Genomic DNA, 6,703 nt, shown 5'->3' on the forward strand with positions numbered 1-6,703 from the left:
TCGTGCCCTACCGTGATCTTGTTTTCAAGTGTGCCAATTTAAAGTGTTGTATCTTAGTTTGCACCCAAGTGACCCAATGAAATTCGTGTAACTGGCTTCAAGATATCGCACCTTGAAGTTGCAGAGAGACCCCCAACAGTTGCCTCTGGGTGTCCCTACGTTGATCTTTGATCTGGTACTACTTCCACCCACTTGTGATGTGGCATGGTTCTGCTGAGATGGGCTGCCCTACGGAATCAAAACACACACACTGTGCGGGCTTGCAACTGGCACTGTTCCCGGCCACCATAGTGCCAAGCCAGGCCCAGCCCACCAAAAGGGGTAGGCGTGATGACGAGGGAGTTGGGGGGAGGTTGTGAAAGGAAGGCGCGGTTGGCGCCAGTTTTAGGAGCACGAATAAAGAAGATTTGAGTTACCAACCCTCTGAGCATGTGCGTGTGCGTGTGTTTCTTTCCGCCCGATCCCGGGCAACACTGGCGACGAGGACCGTCCCTCGCACACGTCGGAGTCCTCCCTGCTGGCAATCCGTCAGACTCCTTGGCCTCTGCTGGCCACCACGCCTCCTCCTCCTCCTTCTACTAATTACGGCGATCCCTCCACACAGACCAGGCTCAGGCAACCCACCAGGTCTCCTCCTCCGCCTGCAGGCGCCAGCGTTCCCACTGGGCGCACACGCCGACATCAAACAGTCAGCCCATCCTCCGCCTCCTCCTACCCACGCCAGCGACCCTGAGGGACACACACTCTTGAACGGGCAGTCCGCACAGTCTCCCTCACCTCCTGACAACGCTGGCGACCTCGCCACCCACGCAGTCTTGATATAACGGTCGACGAACAACACAAGAGAACGACCAGCCCCTCGTGAGACACTGAGGCAGCTACCTCCGACAACACGCACGCCACCAGCGGTGAGTGGATCCCAGGGCCCCCCTCTCCACACCTGTCTGTACAGTAACTTTGTCCTGCACTAGAATACAAAGCCCATTACACCTGGACCCTACAGATCCTCAGCCATACCGCCATTTGAGGGCCGGTCCACATAGGAGGGTGAACTTACTACCACTTGCACACGGCCAGGGGTGAACCCCACACGCTCAGTACTACAAGGCCCAGACCGTCCCCACAGGGTGAGCAATCCAGCATCACCCCACCCAACCCGCGCAACCAAGTCCATCCAGTTACGGATGCCACCAACGTTCACCACGACACCACAAACCACGAAGGGGCCAAGATGGACTGAGTGGATGGAAGACTTCCAGCACTTTGTGAGAGGGTCAGGTGATGGCGACTCTCCCCACATAAGGGACATCTTCCTCAACCTGGTGGGGTAGGGGGGATAAAGACAATCCCAGCTGCTGAACAAAACGATTTTGCAGCATTGATCAAAGCCCTTGACAAACTACTCATAATCGGACCAAATCGCGATTATGAAAGATACCTCTTCAACCAGTGTTCTCAAAAACCACAAGAGACAGTAGATGAATTCCTAACCCGCTTTAGGGTGAAAGGAGCACACTGCCAATTTGATGCATTTTCTCTTGACGAAGCAATACGTCTTAGAGTCATAGAAGGCTGCTTATCGCCCGCACTCAAAAAGCAGTTATTGAAGAAACCACTCACCATCCCTGAAGTCAGCGAGCTTGCTCGCATCTTTGAAAGAGTTGATACACTAGCCGCGTCCATGACCGGCACCAGCAACCCAAAACAAGATACGGTTCAACTCATAGCCGCTGTGCAACCACCTCGCCAGAGCGATAAAAGTCCATACCCATACAGACCACAAGCATATCTAATACCATGTCAACCGAGGCAATGCTACCGCTGCGGCATGGCATTTCCACACTCAGGAGCCTGCCCAGCATTGTCACAAAGGTGCTCGAACTGCAGGAGAGAAGGACACTTTCAATCAGTATTTAGAGAAGGGAAACCTTTCCCCACAATGCCACCCCAAGCACCGGTCAGAATGCAATTCCGCCCAACGCTTCCCCAATACAGATCACAAAGATACTACCAACAGAACTAACGGCGACATGTAAGAGCTGTTGACGAATACCAAGATCAGGAATACACACACATGCCTGAATACACGGCCCAACTGCAATATCTAACAGACGAAAATGACAACCCACCGGAAGAAGAGGGTGAAGACACGTACTACCAGGATCCTCCAGCAACCGCATACATGTACTACAAACCACACAATCAAGACGAGTAAGTCAACCTCGTACTCGACAATGAAGAAGCCAGAGAAGACCCAAAAATTCCAATCAAGATGGAAAACGGTCTATTTCACTTTATGGTAGACTCAGGTGCCATGGTAAACATTATGGGTGAACAAGATTACCGGAGAATCCCGAATCCACCAACGCTCGAGTCCTCACACTGCAGAATCTTTCAGTGAGGTGCAGTCACACCTTTACAGACAATCAGACATTTCACACGCCGTTTTCTCCTAAATGGGCACAAGGTGGACACCATCATTCACGTTGTTTGATCTCTCTCCGAAGGGAGATGCCTCCTCAGCTATCACATCGCCTCTCGCCTGGGTTTGATCGAGATCCACGTGAGAGCTGGAGACACCATCACCTCCACCATGATACACCAGGAATCGAAGGAACAAGTCAGGACAATTGTCAATGAGCAACCTCAAAACCTGATCTCAAAAGCGGACATCATGCAAAAATTTGGCAAGCTCAAGGGTCCCCCAATCAAACTTCACATAGACCTTAACGTGCGACCTGTGCCACAACACCCAAGGAGAGTCGGATTCCACCTCCAGGAAGCAGTGTCACAAGAACTTGAACAACTACTCTCCGACGGCATTATCGAACCAGCGACAGGACCAACACCTTGGGTTTCCCCCCTTGTCATCGTACCAAAAGAAGGGGGCAGGTTATGCCTGTGTGTCGACATGAGGGTAGCCAACACTGCTATTCAACGCGAGAGACACCCGGGGCCATGCATCAAGGACATGATAGTGCAATTAAACAATGCTTGCATGTTCTCCAAACTCGACCTAATCCAGGGCTACCACCAACTGGAATTGCACCCTGACTCCAGAGCAATAACGACCTACACGACCCACGATGGGTTATTCAGATACCGCAGACTAAATTATGGCATCTACTCAGCCGCTGAAATCTTCCAGGAGGCGGTGCGACAAATCATCAGGCCAATACAAGGAGCCCTAAACTACAGCAACAACATCCTTATTTTCGGTTCGTCAAAGGAAGCAAATGACACCGCCCTGTTTTTCACCTGTGAGGCAGTACAAGCCACTGGCCTCACACTCAACATCGAAAAATGCAGGTTCAGCAAGTCAAGGCTCACATTTTTTGGTCACATCTTTTCCAGTGACAGAATGATGCCCGACCCCGAAAAAATGGACACCATCACAAAACTCAGTGAACCACAACAGACCGCCGATGTCCGCTCCTTTCTAGGAATGACCGGATACTGCGCCAGGTATATGCCGCAATATCATCACTCACCGAACCACTCAGGAAACTACTGCAGAAGGAAGCCTCATTCGACTGGACACCTGAGTGCCAACGCGCATTCAATAGCATCAAGCGAGCTCTCACGGAAGCCCATCGCCTAGCCTACCTTAGCCCGACCTGGCACACAGAAGTGATAGTGGATGCCAGTCCCGTGGGCTTAGGTGCAATTTTAGCACAGACGAGCGGTGCAGGTGTCCACCCCAGGCATGTGGTAGCATACGCAAGCAGAGCATTGTCCACCCCGGAAAGAGCCTACTCCCAGGCCCGAATAAGAAAGCCTGGCCGCTGTCTGGGCATGTGAACACTTTCACAATTTTCTTATTGGAAAAAAAATCACCCTGATAACAGACCACCAAGCGTTACTATCACTATTTGGGAACCCGCATACCAAGATGCCGCAAGAATAGAACGATGGGGCATCCGCCTTCAAGAATATGATTACAATATCGTCCATCGACCCGGAGGCAACTTAAACCCCACCGACTACCTGTCACAACATCCGGTGGGGGCCCCACTGACACGAAGAGGAGATGTCGCATATGTCAACTACGTAGCAGCAAACTCACTACCACCTGCGCTCTCAATAGACATGGTATCAGCAGCATCTGCTGCGGACCCCACTACCTCACTTGCCATCAGCCTGACGTCGACCAATAAATGGAGAGACCACCGACGTGCAACACTGGCCCACCTGGGGGCGTGCAGAGAAGAAATTGAGAGACTAGCGAAGATACACAACAAATTGGCTGTAAAAGACCACAACATTCTACTCACGGGTTGCTGCGTCGTCATTCCAGCCGCCCTGAGAAAAGAGGTTGTCCGCACCACACATGAAGGACACCGAGGAGCCAAAAACACAACTGAGACGCCACGTCTAGTTCCCATTCTTGGACGCCGCAGTGGAAGAATGGGTAAAGAACTGCCATGCCTGCCAGTGCACATCGCCAGCAGAACCCCCTTCTCCCCTACAACATACGCAAATACCAGACCACCCCTGGGAAGGAGTGGCCATAGACTTTTATGGACCAACAAAGTCAGGCGAATATCTCCTGCTCCTAATCGATGAATACTCGTGATTCCCCATAGTGAAGAAGCTAGACACTACCGCTTTCCCCCAAGTGGGTGCAGTACTGGAGGTGCTCAGCGAGTGGGGAATTCCCAGAGTGATCAAGTCGGACAATGGGCCACCTTTCTCCGGATATGAATTTGCAGTGATAGCAAAACATATCGGATTCAAACACATGAAAATCACACCTCGACACCCGGAAGCAAATGGGATGGAGGAACGATTTATGGTATCAATAAAGAAACAATCCAGAGAGCCCACATCAAAGCAGTTAACCCACATCAAGCACTGTGCCAACTCCTCAGAGACTACCGAAACACGCCACATGAGGCCACGAACAAAGCACCTGCCGAACTCATGGTCCGATGTGAGGTACACACATGCATCCCACGGAACCATTCAGCTACAGAGACCCCAGATATCGAAATACTACAACGAGATGCTGAAGGAAAAGAGAGGGCAAAGCAAGACACTGACACAAGGTGCAAGACAGTGCCAAAAGACTTTCAAATCGGAGATGAAGTGCTGGTACAGCAACCTGTAACACGAAAGACAGACCCCCCGGTTTGCTCTGAACTCCATGAGAGTCACAGCAGTAAAGGGAACAATGGTGACGGCACAAGACCACGACAAGGCCATCACGAGAAACTGCCAACAGTTCAAACACTACCTCAAAAGATAAGAGAGCGAGTCTCCCCCGAGACCCAGCTCCCCAGAGCCAAGGGTCCCACCAGCAGAGCTATGGATCCTGTCGAAGGAAGACGTCAGCAAAACAGATCACGGTGACGGCGCCCGACATGAAGGAGAGACAGAGACCTGTCACGACAGACCACAACGGGTCATCAGGAGACCAGCACGACTGGTCGAAGAATGTTAATAAGATGTTTGGACATTTTGTCCGGGGGTGGTTTTGCCGGCCACTGTAGTGCCAAGCCAGACCCCGCCCACCAAAAGGGGTGGGCGTGATGACGAGGGAGTTAGGGGGAGGTTGTGAAAGGAAGGCACGGTTGGTGCCAGTTTTACGTTGGAGCTCGAATAAAGAAGAGTTGATTTACCAACCCTCTGAGCGTGTGCGTGTGTTTCTTTCCGCCCGATCCTGGGCAACAGGCACTGGTCCAGTTTTGGTGGGTCGCGCCTCTTTTTAAACCTAACCACGTCATGACGCACCACATCATGACACCTCATTGTCCCTTCCTCTACATCACACCCCTCCCCAACTTGCTCATAAAACAGACAACATTCAGCATACAGTTTGTTGGTAACTGAGCAGAAGTCTATGCTGATCGTGTCCCACCTCTGCTGGCTGCATGAGGAAATTGTGATCGGCTGCAGGGGTCCTTGTTGGGTTGCTTGGCACACTGTGCATTATCCTACCAGCGACATCATTTTCTGTTGTATTTTTGGCAGCCACACTGTTGATTTGAGGAATGCCTGAGTTTTTATGATCCCTTGATGGCCCTCGCGGGCTAGCGTAGGGTCCGTTCCTCTAGCGTTGTTGGCAGGGCGATAAAGCGACCTTTCAGTATTATTCCATCTGTTGAGACAGAGTTCATTGCGTACCCCAAAGAGGCTTTGCAAAAATTCTTGGGCTGCTGGAGTGCGGTGGGTTGTTGCGCTAGAAAATTCTCCAGTAGCCCGACAGGATGGATTCCTTCACAAGCATAAGGAGCGTGTCTCACGCAGTTTTGCATATGATTTCCTCTAGATTAATTTGTTTGGGTCGGGCACACGCAGCCACATGGTAGACATGCTCATTCGTCTCCTGTGTCACTTCTTGTTCCGCCAGTGTTGCTTGCCCTGGGTGCCGAGATAAGTAGTCAGCCAAGTTATCACCTCTTCGATATCGAACAGTTGTAGCTGGAGCATGCAGCCTTCAAGCCTCGCCAGGGGATGTGAGACTGACCCCTTGAAGAGTGGCCTGAGCGGCTTATGAATAATGTAGGTCGTGGCATGATGTCCCAGGAGACAAACTGGCCTGCTGCCTGCTCCAAGGAAATACTGGCTCCTCATCCAAACTAAGAAGAGAGCCCACATCCAAGCCCACGTCTCTGCAGAATCTAACAACTCGGCCAAACTTTTTAAAATCTGCAAGGAGCTGACCAACCCTGCTGAAGTCTCTACCTCTCCTGTGGCCTCC

This window comes from Ambystoma mexicanum, chromosome 3q (assembly GCF_040938575.1).
Source record: "Ambystoma mexicanum isolate Mex_15411 chromosome 3q, UKY_AmexF1_1, whole genome shotgun sequence".
Taxonomy (NCBI): domain Eukaryota; kingdom Metazoa; phylum Chordata; class Amphibia; order Caudata; family Ambystomatidae; genus Ambystoma; species Ambystoma mexicanum.